This window comes from Cynocephalus volans, chromosome 8 (genome assembly GCF_027409185.1).
Source record: "Cynocephalus volans isolate mCynVol1 chromosome 8, mCynVol1.pri, whole genome shotgun sequence".
In the NCBI taxonomy this organism is placed as follows: Eukaryota; Metazoa; Chordata; class Mammalia; order Dermoptera; family Cynocephalidae; genus Cynocephalus; species Cynocephalus volans.
The window spans coordinates 76,529,960-76,545,070 of NC_084467.1; positions in this window are offsets into that span (position 1 = coordinate 76,529,960).

Here is a 15,111-nt window from a genome sequence, read left to right on the forward strand (position 1 = left end):
GCCAGCCACCATACAACAACAACAAAAGAGAAAGGAATGACGGAGGAAGATAGGAGTATTTGATTTAGAACAGGAGATAATACACAGTTTATGACTTCAAAGGAAATATAAAAGAAGCTTTCCCTGCCTGTCTCTGTCACCTCAAAAGGGGTTTGGAGTTTGTCAAGAGATGTTCTAATGTGATAGCAGTCTTAGAAGAGGACTTAGGTTGTGCTTCTTTGGGTTATTTGGCTGTTTCTGTGCTCTGGATTTTCCTTCTGTTTGCTTTTATTGAGTTTTAATAAGAAGCCATCTGGTGAACTGTTTTAGACTTAGGTTGATATTTAACATGTAAAACAGGCTGGTTTCAAGAGTGAATGCCCAGCCACCAAATAGAATTAAAAATGAGGAAAGGTAGTTATAACCCAAACAGCTGCATACTTTAATGTTTCCAGACTGACATGAAGCTTCTGATCAATTATCTTTTAGCCCAGAAATGTAATTTTGGGGGAGAGCTCTGGCATGAGGAAATAGGCCGGCTTTTCTTTTCAACATCAAGGGTTTCCAAATTCAGCTCAGTAGACCTAAAAAAAATGTACCCGAAGAGAAGTAGAGGAGAATGAAGCTACAGTTCAGCTTCCACGAACATGGATCACCATTTTATCTCTATGTTTTCATATATGACCCTCTGGGAAGAACCATGAAATAGCTGGTCATCTATGTAGGACCTAGTTTATCTATAAAACTTTTTTTGTTTTTTTTGGTACAGAACACAATTAATACCTCATGAAGTACTGAAATTAGGAGATCTAGAAGACAGATGCTGTGGATTGGTTGAATTGTGTCCCCAAAGTTCATATATTAGAAGTTTAATTCCCACTGTGACTGTTAAGAGGATGGGAAATCCTACTATGGTAATCGAAAGGTGGGGCCTTGAAGAGGTGATTAGATTGTAGGACCATGATGTATGAATGTATTAATAATGGTGGTCATGGGCGTGGTTCTGAGGGCTTCAAAACTGCTCTGCTATTTCTGCCTGTGAGTCTCCTGGGTCACTGTCACCACCACCAAGACCCTCAGCAGATGTGTTCCCTGGACTTTGGACTTCCCAGCCTCTGAAACTGTAAGCAATAAATTTTGTTTACTTACAGAGCATCTAGTTCCAGATATTTTGTTATAAGCAACAGAAACAGACCAATACAACAGACATGTCTGGTTCCTGTAATTCCTAAAGCTTATGTAGGAGTATGTCAGGACGTTTTTAAGGACTATCTTACTCTTATCAATTCTACCCCTTTTCTCACATCCCTCATTTTGCCAAGGAGTTTAGTGTGGTTGCAGATAGTAATTGAATAATGGTCAAACGTTCTGTAGACAGTGTTACTAGCACCATTTTGAAAATAACATTCAAAAAATAATTACTCAAAATCATACACAAAATATCTCTCTAAATTGGCAAGTGACCTTTGTGCATTTACCTGCTGGTTGGCACAGTCCTTCAGCTTTAGAAATGGCAACACTGGACATGTACCTACATAACCTTCAACCCTTTACACACAATATCATTGTACTTTTGGTAACTATTTGTGTTTACTACAAAGTTACTTTTGGTAACTATTTGTGATATTTATGCTTTAAAGTATGACTCATTCCTCTCTGGTTGGTGGCATCCTTTGCAGGATGACTTCAGCTAGGCTTGGCAATGGTAAATAGGTATAACTCATTTCTTTATATTGGATGTTACTAGGTTTGTTTTTCTAATTTCTCTAATACATTTTGCCCCTTCCTGTTCAACTGTTAGGGAATCATGTCATGATCCCAGCTCAGTAAACCTAGCTACTGGGGCACAGGTTTGGTGCTCACCTACTGATCATATCACTGGGCCTATTTCTATACTTTTTCTTGACTTTGGATGACTACCAACTTGAATGTGATGCCCCTCTTAAGTGGGTCAATTCTACTGCTTTCTAGACTTTTCACTCCATTTGAAAATTGATGGATGCCATGATGGCAGCATGCCTTTTTTCTACAGGAAAATCATTTGTAAATATTTTTCCCCATCTATACACCATGTGATAATATATGGCCAAGAAATTTAAACTTGGTGCATTACAACTCTGCTTCATTAATAAACTTGCTCCATGGGACAGAGGCCTTGATGCAACTTTGGTCACACTTATGGTCTCAGAGCATGATGAATTTGCCAGCCCTGCAATGTTTCCCAAGCCTGACTGCTCCCCTAAAAAACTGAGAAATATTCACAAAATACAGATTCTCTAGTTTCAACCAGATCAAGAATAGGAATCACAAGAGTCCTAGAATCTGAGTTTTGAAACAGCTCTTTAAGCAATAACAACGTTGATGGATCCCTAATGAGAAGAGCCACTGGTCTGGAAGCTCTAGAACGCTGTGTGTGGACATGTATATGTGCGTCTGAGGTGCTCAGTAGTAGCACCTTAGAAGTAGAAGGAACCCTTCAAGCTCATCTTTCATGTTATGGGGAGGGTGTAGAAGTCTTCGCAGGTTAAGGTGCATGTCTAAGTGCATACACGTTGTCAGTGTGGAATTGTGAAAAGCAAAGGAAAACAAAAACCAAGTGTCCCAATTCTTAGTCCAGACTCATTTTCTCTTAATTAAGCTAGCATTGATATTTTCATAAACTGCCAACATTTGTAAGTTCGATATTTTCCCCAAGAGAGATAAGTTAAATATAAGTAAAATATCTTCCTCCTCTGAGCATTAGAGCATAAAATAGAATTTGAAAAGTGATAGTTTAACTTAACAATGCAGCTGCACCACATTAGTAGCTGACAAATGTTAACCGATTATTCAAAAAGTCATTTGTGGCACAGGTTGATATCAGTTTAAGCTGGTGCACTGAGAGAGGTGGAGGAACAGTGTGGTGGCACAGCTTTTGGAATCATAGAGGCATAGGACAAAATCCTGACTCAACTCTGTGGTTCTGGACCATCCTACGCCTCAGTTTCTGGATTTATAAAGTAGGTATAATACCTTCCTTTCATGGTTGCTGTTAGGCTAAATAAGATAGTAGTAACTAGTAATAATTAATCTCTCATTGATGAGTGTTTATTAAATGCCACCCACTTAACAGGTTATTAAAACTCACGCTAACCCCAAAAGTGAGTGCTGTAATTATTGCCATCTTAAAGATGAGAACTTGCTACTCAGAGATGTTCACTAACCAGTCTGGGGTCATGGAGGAATTCAGAAGCTGAGACTGGAGTTCTGCCTGTCTTAAAGTCCTCGGGTTTCACTCTACCGTACTGTCTTTCAATAAATGACAGCCATCATTATTATCCTCATTCTCACCCAGAAGCCAGTGTAATTCAGTGGTCAAGCACGTGGTTCAGGAACCAGACTCAGGTTTTAAGTCCAAGGAGCTGGATGCCCCTTCCCTTTCAATAAAGGACAGCTATGTGACTATGGGTGGGTGTCTTGATTTCTCTATTTCTTGGTTTCCTCTTTTGTAAACTGAGGATAATAATCTAGTCTATAAGGTTGCTATGAGGGTATCCAGTGAGCTCTCAATACGTCTATTGCTCTTTATACACTAGTCAGTCTAACATGCTAAATGAGAGTGAATGCTTGGTCTAGCCTTGGCCATGTTTTAGAAGCTGGTACTTAAGATTTATTATTATTATTATTATTTAGCACTTTCCCTAAATCTAAGTTGCTATAGCCATAAAGGTGTTGGCTGAAGGGCAAAGGGAGCAGAGATCAATTGTACCTTCCAGGTTCCTCCAGCCAGAGCTGGTCTTTTTTGTAGCAGGTGGTAGACCCTCTCAAGTCCTGTCGCCCCGAAAGCCTCCAAAGCTCCATATGTTGAAGGTGAAGATGGGTCAGTACTGAACAGCATCTTACCACCCTACTTGTGATGTGCTTGGTAAACACACTTACAGAGAAGGGGGCTCAATTTTTTTGGAGTTCTGGCTGCTCTGCAGAATGGAGCCCCACTCCAAGGAGACACTGATGGTGGAAGCCGATGCAGAGACAACCACTGTGATAGCTGAGGTGTTGAGTCATTCATTGTGTACAGTCCATTCAGAAAAAAGGTCTTTAGAGTGTGAAGGCAGACACTGCTAATGATCCCAAGGGATAACTGTGTTTTCTTTTTCATACTAAATATAAGAAAAGACCTTTTAAAGATCTTTATATAGTCTCACTCTCTGAGGGGGAAGAATTGCCATTTAAAACATGAAATATCACATACTGTATTTTAGTTCAGTAGCCTGAAGTCTGACAAATTCTGCAGTCTCAGCAATGAACAGGTCTACTTCTGGGCCTTTATAACACTTTATTCTTTGTCATGGAAGAAAGTATTTGCACACCGTGTTCCTCATCAAGTACCTAGATAAGTCAGTACCAGTGCATACAGGTAGAGTTTCTATCTCAAGCTGGCTGTTTCCTGTATTCTCCCACTTCCCACAAGAGTTGCATGCTTGATTGAATTAACTAATACCAGTTGTGCTTTACTTATCTGGGTTAAAATATATCTGCTACATATCAATATTGTGCTAAAATATATAATTGCAATTTTTTAGCAAGCATTGCTTTAATTCTGTACTGATTACAGTCTACATTTATAGGACAACAATTTTACATGCCTGTGAATACCTGGGTATATAGAAAAATCAGACATGTGATGAGCTAAACTTACAGAATTGATAAAAACTGGGTGATTATTTGAATTGCAAAGGAATCCTTCACTCTCAAATATTTCTTCAAAAGTAATAATAATGTCTTACATTTGCCTAGTGGGAAGGCTTTGTGGGTGCCTTTTACATGCATTATCTCATTTGCTTTTCTCAACATTCCTGTGAACTGAGTGAGGTAGCGGCTATTATCTGCATGCTTTATGGATAAGAAAAAATAGAAAAGCATCCTTAGCACATTTGAAATGTAATTACTTTTACATATAGTCAACTTATCTCTTTAGGAAGTACAACCCATTTTGAAAAGTATGCCTACCTCCATTTACTCATATATATGTGTAGTTAGTGTCCTGGTTTATCTCTTGCTCTGTAGCAAATTACCCTACAACTTAGTGACTTAAAACATTATTTCAGTATATCTCAATTTTTGTGAGTGTGTCAGTAATTTCATATGGTTCATCTGGATGATTCCTCTGCTTCACATGGAGGCAATGGAGATCACTTGGTGAAACCCAGCTGGTGGACACCCCAAGATGGCCCCATTCACAAATGTAGTGCCTATCTTGATGGAGATGGCTGAAAGGCTGGGTCTGTCAACTGGAGTGCCTACATGTAGCCTCTCCAGCATAGTATTAGGGTAGTTAGGGACTCAAGGCTCCTAGAGAGTGTTCCAAGAGAACTTAAGTGGAAGTTGTCAGTTCTTAGGGCTGGGGCCCAAAAACTGGCCCAGCACCACCTCTACCATATCATATCGATCAAAGCAAATCATGGAGCCCACTCAGATTTGAGAGGGGGGAATATATGCAGTACTTCTTAATGGAAAGGGCATGAGAGAATTTGTGCCAGTCTTTTAATCTGTCACAGTCCATTCTTTGGCCATTGATTTTTTATATGTCTTCCTCATGCAAAAATATAATTATCCTCTCTGAAGAACCCCCAAATTCTCATCTCATGACAGCATCAAGACTGAGGCAGCATCAGAATCAGGCTCAAGATTCTAGATCTTGTCATTTCAATCAGGTCCAGGAATGAATGAGACTCTTCAGGTGTATTTCTTCAAGTATGGGTCCACTCAACCTGTGAACTAAATAAGTTATTTGGTTCCTCCTCCCTAACACACAATGTTGAGACAGAGGTAAGACAAATGCAGTAGGCATTCTCTTTCAGAGACGGAGGGAATGGAAAGCATGGAGCAGTCCCTAGTTTATAGCATTTTTGAAATCTTGCTGGCTGCACATTGGCATTCTTTGGTTAGATCACAGTTTGTCTTCCCAGGAATTATGCAGTAATACAATAAAGTAATATAAATACTTATTTAACTATAGTTGTTAAACAGTTAATTTTTAAGCTCACCTTTATCAATCTATGAGTATATCATATCATGTATGCTTAAAATAACTCATTTGGCCCTTTTGGCATTCCTTTCAGAAACTGAAATCCAGCCAAATCCATCATTTTATTAGGTATATTTTCTATTGTCTAGTTTACCACAAGCAACAATATTGCCCAAATTTCTGCCACTTCATAACCAAGGTCACCTTTTCTCCAGATTCCAATAGCAATCACTGTACTATCTTGTAAGTATTCACCAACAGTCTCTTTTGGGTCCTTTCACTTTCATTAACAGTGTCCTCAAGGTCTTTCTGGCTTCTGTGCACTATCTGGTTCCAAAACCACTGCCACACGTTTTAGGTTTTTGTTATGGAAACAATCTACTTCCAGGTGTCAAATTCTGTTCTTATCTGTTGCTGCATAACAAATCACCCCAAAACTTAATGGCTAAAAATAACAACCATTTTATTATATGGGGGTTTCATTGTTTGGGAATTCAGGCATGGCTCAGCTGGGTGATTCTTCTGCTTCTTGCCAAGTTGACTGAGGTCACTCAGTTATCTTCAGCTGGTGAATGGGCTTGTCAGGAGGGTCAGGATGGCTTCACTCATGTGACAACACATGCCCTTTCTAGTAGGGAGGCTTTAGGGTAGTAGGACTTTTTGCATAGTGACCCAGGGTTCTCAGAGAGAGAGAGTTCCAAGAGACAGGAAGTGGAAACTGCCAATTTCTTAAAGCCTAAACCTGGAATCTAACTCAGTCTCACTTCTGCTATATCCTGTTGGCCAAACAGTCACAGAGTGCACCCACATTCAAGAGCATGGTATATAGACCCCATCTCTTCATGGGAGAAATGTCAAAAAATTTTTATTGGAGAGAAAAATTATGTTTAGTGTTTTATTTTGAATTATTTACTAATACTAACAGGACTGCCTGACTCAATGGACAAACTGAGATTGGGAATTAGAGGTTCCAGTTCCTGCTGCCATTTCTCCCCTTGCTTGGCCATGTTTTGAGCTGAGGTAAATAACCTTTGGGTTTCAGTTTATATGATAGACAAAATTGAGATGATGATAAATGTTGACCCCTACTGGCTCATGGGGATGCTGTGCCTCTTAAAAAAAAAATCAGTATTCAAAAAGTACTGTCTAAAGTGCTCTAAGAAATAGAATAATAGATTACCATAACTAATCAGACCATTACAAATTTACCACATTTTTCTATTAAGAGAGAAGATTGGGTCTCAGTATTGTGTGGGATCCACAGAGCCACATGGAAACTCTGGTATACACACAGCACTCAGTTCAAACACACAAATGCATGCCATAGCATGTACCTGATCTGTCTTTCCTATGTGCCAGGCAGTGTATGTTTTCTCACCGGATCTTTGCAACACTTTTTCAAGGTAGTGCCATTATTAACATCTTAATCATGTTTTCTGAATCATTTTTGTACTGAAGTTTAAATTCTAACACATTGTTTGCATATATATGCCTAGTACATCTTAAAAGAATCTAATGAAAACTTTAATAGAGTCTGTAGGGATTTTGTTCAAATTCTATGGAAATTGTTCCTTTTTATTTTATACATATATTCTTGGAAAATGAGATAAAAGCAGATTTATGAAGATATCAAGATGATATAACTAAGTGGAAATAAAAAAAATAGGAGCAGCAGAGAAATTAGCAGAAGCTAGTTTTACTTACAGAAGACAGAAGGAAGATGAAGTTGTTGGTATTGCAGGAGGAGAGGTGGGCAGGAAGCCAGGGCTGTTAGCTAGTAACTAGGTGTGCAGCCTCAAAGAGTTTCCTTCTCCTTAGACTGAAGTTTCCTTTTGGGTCACATGAGAGCGTGGACCTAGATGAGCTCTAACACCTACACCAACTTTAATACTCTCTTATGACTCCACGTAAAGGGGGGTGAAGCACTGAATATAATAAATAGATTTCCCTATTAAGGAAGTGAAGATATAGACTGGAAGATAGGATTAGAAAATGAAGCGGGGGGAAAAAAAGACAGGGTGTATGAAATTTTTGGTCTGGAAAATTATAATTACTAGAATGACCACAGAGAATGAAAAATAAACCACTGGACAAGGAGAATCAAAATAAAAAATAATAATAAGCCCAGATGCTAGGAAGGTAATTTTCAAAAAGGTTCATTTATTTTTTCAACAAGTATTTTTTTCAGGTCTTCTATGTGCCTGGCCTTATTCTAGGTATTTAGAGGTATGGTGGTTAAAGAGAACTCCCTTCCTTTATGGAGCTTATATTCTAGGTTGGGTATCCAGGTAATAAATAAGATAAATAGGAAGGTGGGTGTAACACGCTGGGTCGAGTTTGCAACATCAGATAGGGTGGCCTGGGAAGACTTCACTGAGTAAAGATGTGAAGGAGGTAAGCAAATGAGCCTTGATGACTTTGTATCCTATCTCACAGAGAAAATGAAAGCACTCAGAAGAGCATTCCAGGCAGAGTGAACAGCAAGTGCAAAGGTGCTGCGATGGAAGCATGCCTGAGATGTTCAAGGAATAGCAAGGAAGCCGGTAACGCTGACGTTAGAGTAAATGGAGAGCAGGGTAGTACAAGCAGAGATCAGAGCAGAGACTCTGGGAAGATGCGGAGCAGAGAGTGCCATCTGGCATATTTTAATAAAATAACCTATTACCGTGTAGAGAATAGACTGAAAAAGGGCAAGGATAGAAAAAGGAATAGCAGTCAGGAAGCTACTGCACTAATCCAGGCAAGGGATGACAGTGGCTCAGACTACATGCGTAGCAGTGGAAGCATCGAGAAGTGATGGGATTCTGGATATATTCTGAAGGTAGAACCAATGAGAGTTGTCAGACAGTTAGGATGTGGGGTCTGAGAAAAGAGGAGTCAAGAAAACTTCAAGGGGTTTTGATTTGAACTAAGAGTTGTCAATTGCTGAAATTTGAAAGACTGTGGAAGGAGCAGTTTTGATGGTGGTGATGAGGGCTATTTGAAGTTTAATTTAGACATGTCAACTATTAGATACCTGTTATGTATCCAGTCCATACATGTATCATGTGTCATGAGTGTAGATTTTAGGGGAGAGAGCCAGGCTGCAAGTATAAATTTATTAGAGCCATGAGATAGGATGAGCTTTCCAATGGAGTAAGCACAGATAGAAAAGAGACAAGGTCCAAGGACTGAACCTAAAGACTTGAAGGCAGACATGAGAAGAAACATTAAGGGAAACATAGGGGAGTGACCAGAGAAGGAGGAATAAAACCAAACAGAGAGTCTTGGAAGCCCAGTGATAAAAAGTGTTTTGAAGAGAAGAGAGTGATCGTGTCCAATGCTACTGACCGGTCGAGTAAGATGAGGACCGAGAAATGACCATTAGCTTAGCAAAGTAGGGGTCTTTGGTACCTGGGTAAGAGCAGTGTCTGTAGAGAGGCGCAAGTGAAAGTCTGATGGGAGTGAGGGCAAGAAAGAATGGGAGGAAAGAAGTTGGAGACAGAGGGTATGAACACACTTTCAAATAGTTTTGGTGTAAAGGAAATGTGAGAAAGGGGAATAGTTACCGGGGAATTAGAGTAAGAGAATCTTTAAAAAAAATGAGAAAATGATGTATTTGAATGCTGGTGAGAATGATGAAATAGGGAAAAGAATTGATAGTGGAGAAGAAAGAAAAGAAAATTGCTGGAGCACAGTCCTTCAGTGGGCGAGTAGAGTAGGATCTGGTGGCAGGTGCGGGTTGGTCTTGACCAGGAGCATGGCTAGGAGAGAAGGGGGAAGGGAGGCACAGACGCAGGAAGGAGGAAGACACGGTGCTGGAGGCTGAGAGAAATTCTCTTTGGAGTACTGTCATTTTCTCGGTGAACTAGGAAGCAAGGTCATCAGTCCAGGGTGAGGACGACAGAGGTTCTTAGAGGTTTGAGGAGGGAGGAATAGGCATGAAACAGTTCTCCGGGGGAGTAGGAGAGTTAATGGACTAGGGAGATATAATATGATTGCTGGAGGGCACTAAGGACACAGCTGAGGTGAATATAGAACGCTCTGGTTCTTTGAAGCCACTTATGGCTGGTCCTTTTCAAACTGGTTTTCTCAAAGCAAGATATTCCTTGCAGCACCAACTGAGAGGAGAGAAGGAAAAACCCCAGTGAATACATTCCTAAGACGCAGCTGAAAGAGTGTGACCACTTCTCCTAGCATACTACCAACATTTCCCTAACGCCCATCTCCCTTCCTCTCTCTCCTGGTCCTCTTCCTTATTGTCATGTATGGGTCGTGTATGGGTCATGTATGGGTTTCAGGAGCAGATTCACTTCCTGTCCCTGACGGGTTTGTTTTACTTCTGTATTGGTCAGCTTTTTCTATGTTATTCTCTGGTAACAAACAATTCCCAGTTCTCAGTGGCTTACAACAATCAGGATTTATTTCTCTCTCTTATTGCTTGTAGGCTGCAGGTCAGTTGCTGCTCTGTTCCACATACCTGCATTCTGGAATTGAGGCTGAAGGGAAAGTCCATATTGAGGTCATGCTATTCTCTGGGCAGAGGGAAAAGAGCAGTGATGGAACTACACGATGGCTCTCAAAACGTCTGCAGGGCTATGGTGATTGTCACTTCTGCTCACATTTCATTGGCTAGTGCAAGTCACATGGTCAAGCTTGATGTCAATGGGAGGAGAAAGTATAAGCTTCTTTTAGGGAGGAGAACTAATAATTTGGGACAATCATATCATTAGCTGCAAGCTTTTCCATGTGTGGCAGGAAAAATCATCCTCAATCAATACAATGGGGCAAATTACCTCTTCCCAACCACAACTGACATCTGGCACTCAAGAATAATCTCAAGGTGATTAGACACTTGGTATGAACTTCTGGGTGTAATTTTATTGTTTGGTACTGTGGGTTAGACTATTTAGCTTTAAAATTTTAAAAAAATCTTACTTTTAGGGAGACAGGTCATTTATTTGATTGCGTACATTATAGGTATTATATTACAATAGTAAAAACAGCTATGCCAAATTTAACAAAATACATCTTATCAGCTGAAAGAGACAGCCCCATCCAGACCTGTCTTTGGAGACCTTAAGTTCTATACACTCAAGACCAATTTTATAATAACATAAATATAACATAATACAGGAAAGAGCTCTGCTTGCAACTCAGTAAAATAAAAATCCAGATATGGTAGAGAATTCCATATCCATTCCTTGTCTAGCAGGCGAAAGAGAAAGAGTTGAGATATTTGTCTGAGACACTGCGTAACCAAGTCCTGAGCCTGTGACTCATGGCCTCCCATACCGCATATAGTGCTCCGCATGAAGCCATGGGTTGCTCCAAGTGACGGCTTAACCATGGCCTCACAGAGACGAGGAGCTTGAGACCAGTAGCGAAGGTATCATGACTGACATGGACACCGGGCGTGTTGGTTTAAACGTTTCCATGTTTCCTTTGTTAACACAGAAGGAACCAGGATCTGCTGCCGTTTGTTCTTTAGTTTCATTTTAGTGAGTCTTTTGCTTGTTGTTTATGAATATGTGATTCTGACAGCTGACAAAGGACATTCCAAGAACTTAGCCAGAGGCCCAAATTGTGCACTGCTGTGGGAATTTCTCCTCATAGATTTGTCCAGTGACCTGCTCTGGAGAAAACACTCAGGTAAGGCATTCCCAGTGGTGGCTCACTTCCCATCAACTCACTGCTGGTTCCCTCATTAGAGTGTTTTTCTTTCTTCAAGGATTTTTTTTTCAGTCCATCTCAACCTCCCACCACAGTGAATTTAGCGTCCATGAAGGGGACTGGGTAGCTATCCCCCGAGACAACCTTTGGTTTATTTTTAGTGCAGGCAGTTTGGAAGAATTACTTTCTCTTGCTGAGTATACCAGGCCTGTCTTAACTCTGACTTAGAATTCTGGACTTCTCACACTGGATTGGGAATGAGTAGGTAATCCATACCTTCATCTGAAGGTTGGAGTGGTCACATTACAATGAGGATAAAAGATTTGCCAAGAGTTACCCAAACACCCAATTGCTAGAGTGGTTTTCTTTGGTCTGTTGGTCTCAGATCTGTAAGATGTTTAACTGTGTAAAATTGCAAGTTAGTCTGACTAAACTGGACAGATTGCATGTAAAAGCCCCACTCCCTAAATCCCAATTGATCCCCTGAGCCATCCGTACTCCCTAAAAGTGTTATTATTGCTATCAAGCTACGTGCTCAAAAATTATTTCCCTTGGGAGAACATACCTAACCCAGACAAAAAGATTACATTTTTTTTTTACTCACTCAACACCTTTGTCCCAGCTATCTTGTTTGTTTCTTTCTTCCTATTTTATGTCTCCTTCAAAATTTATTGAAATGCTATAATCTGCCTAGTCCTCTGTCTAGTACTAGGATGAACCACATGAAACTGCCAATATTCAGCTGTTTTTGACCCACAAAGGTGGTGATTTCATATAGTTCAAGCTAACTCCGTTAAAATGAGGGTAGTAAATTGTGAAAATTCTCACGCAGAAAAATGCAAATGATTGACCAAGTCAGCTACAACTCGATAATATGGAGTAGAGTTGAATGTGTATCCAAGCTTTAAAACAGTCTTTTGTAAAATGGAGTCTAATTAGCATATGAAATGAGAATTTAATATTTTGGAATATTGGAAGAGATTTTCAACTTCTGATAGAAAAAAAATGTGTAACTGAGATGCACACATATATGTTAATGTGCCAAGATTCTCTATGTGCAATGGCTGTGACTGCTGCTTGCACTTGCAACTGGCTCATGTCTTTGAAAAACCAGCTCTTTTCTCTCTCTCTCTCTCTCTCTGAACTCCCCCCACCCCCCCAATATTTCATGATCAGTCTTCTGGAAAGAGCAATCTACACTCACTTTTTCCACATTCTCTCTCTTATTCATTGGCTTCTGTTTCCGACACTCCACTAAAACTGTTTTGCCAAGGTCACTAATGACCTATGATTGACAAATTCGGTGGAAGCTTTTCTGTCTTTATCTTACTTAACTTCCCTGTTGCATTTGACAGGATGGGCCAAGATTTGCTTTTTAATAATTGATCATTCCCTGACTTCCATAATCCCTCTTTTTCCTGATTTACAGATATGTTCCTCACGCTAGATTTTTAGCTTCTTGAGGGCACAGGAGTAGTGTCTTACTCAGCTTTGAATCCTAGGGCCTAGCTTAGTATAGACACTGGAAAGTACTTATTATATTTGATGAATGAATGAAAGAATGAATTAGTGAAATTACAGCACTTTGTTCATTATTAGTCATGGCAAACATTTAGTTTCTCTTTGGTTTAACCCTCCAGCAACTTCTCCACCTGACTCACTGCCATATATATTTTTAATAACATATGGCTGGCAGGGTGCCAATTTCTTCATGTTTCCATCTCAGAAATCCTACTAGGTAGTTAGGGGCAAGGCAGATAAGACTGAGGTGCCCCCTGGTTTCTTCTCACATGGCTTCCTCTAATTCTGAGCAGTTATAAATATTCTGCATCATCAGTCATGATATTTAGTAACTCCTAACTCATAGGAGAAAAGATTCATGTTCCTTTTTTTGTTTTTTCTCTCCAGAATGTATCACTCAGAGACCGAATAAAGTGTATCCAGCAAGTGGATACTTGTTGATTGCTTAGACATATGACCTGACAAGAAGCAGGAGGAGGGGAGGAAAAAACGAACACAAGACTCAAGGAGAACAAAAGAAACACGCCAACAGAAAATGTGACACATGCACAGTTTATGCAAGTTTAATTTCTGTTGTTTTGGTTGGAAAACAGCTGCAGGTGTCCTCTAATTATAACCCCATTTTCACAAATATCAACTGTCATATTTAATCTGTTATATTCACCATATAGCCTACTGTTACAGCACATTTCTTTCATTACAAATTTAGTAGCAGAGTTTCAAGTGCTCAAGTTAACATTCAGGCTAGTCAATTAATGCATTATTTACAAGTTAAATGTTATTAAAAACAGGTTCTTAATTTGCTAATGATTTAGTAGACCCAAGGCAATATTCCAATTTTTTTTTTTTTTTTATTGAAAATGGAAGAACATTTAGAATAGTTGGGGTGGGAAAGATGTCAGAGACATTTTGGCCTCTCTCGTTAATTTCTAAGGGTTTTTTTCCCCCAGCTTTCTTCTTTATTGGTGTTGTTTTCGATGCCTATGCTACCCAGTTGCAGCATGATTGAGAAGAAAGACTTCTGAAAAACAAAAACAGCATAAATACCATTGTGAGTGTTTTTAAAAATCACCAGGCTATTTGAAACGACTCAATACACGTGTTCCTCATACTATACAACGTATTTTGATATACATTTCCATTCCAGCAGCACAGCAGGTTATGAAGGTTAGAAGTCAAGAAAATTAAATGTTATTAGCCTTCCACTGTTGTCAGGCTGCACAAACTGAATGTATGTCTTTTCAAATACACTTAGGAAAAATTTAGAATTTCTAAGGTTCTAGGGCCTCAGCATCATCACAATAGTCTGGATTTTGTTCTGTTTTAGTTTTTTTCTTCCATTTTGTTTGACCTAGATCATGTTCTGAATCCATGCCTTTCATGTTCCATAATTCCACGGCACACTACTTGTTTATGAAAGATAACCCCTGGGAGCTCTTTGGTGAAAAAGGCTTCAGGCTCCGTGAAGTCCATTACCCCAACTTCATGCCTTTCTCTCCAGCTGTTTCTTCTTTTCTCCTTTTCTCCTTCCCACTTTCTTCTTACAATTTTTATAAAAACTTAAGGTCCACCTTCTTAGTAAAATCTTGTTAAAATTAAATGAGCCCACAATAACTGTTTACTTCTCTGAATTCTATGTGTGTGTTTTACTGTATAACTTTAAGGTGTAAAACACGACATTTTGATATACATAGTGAAGTGATTACTACAGTCAAGCAAATTAACACATCCATCACCTCACATAGTTTCCTTCCTTCCTTCCTTCCTTCCTTCCTTCCTTCCTTCCTTCCTTCCTTCCTTCCTTCCTTCCTTCCTTCCTTCCTTCCCTCCCTCCCTCCCTCCCTCCCTCCCTCCCTCCCTCCTTCCTTCCTTCCTTCCTTCCTTCCTTTCTTTCTTTCTTTCTTTCTTTTGAAGTACCTAAAATCTATTCTCTTGGCAAATTTCTAGTATCG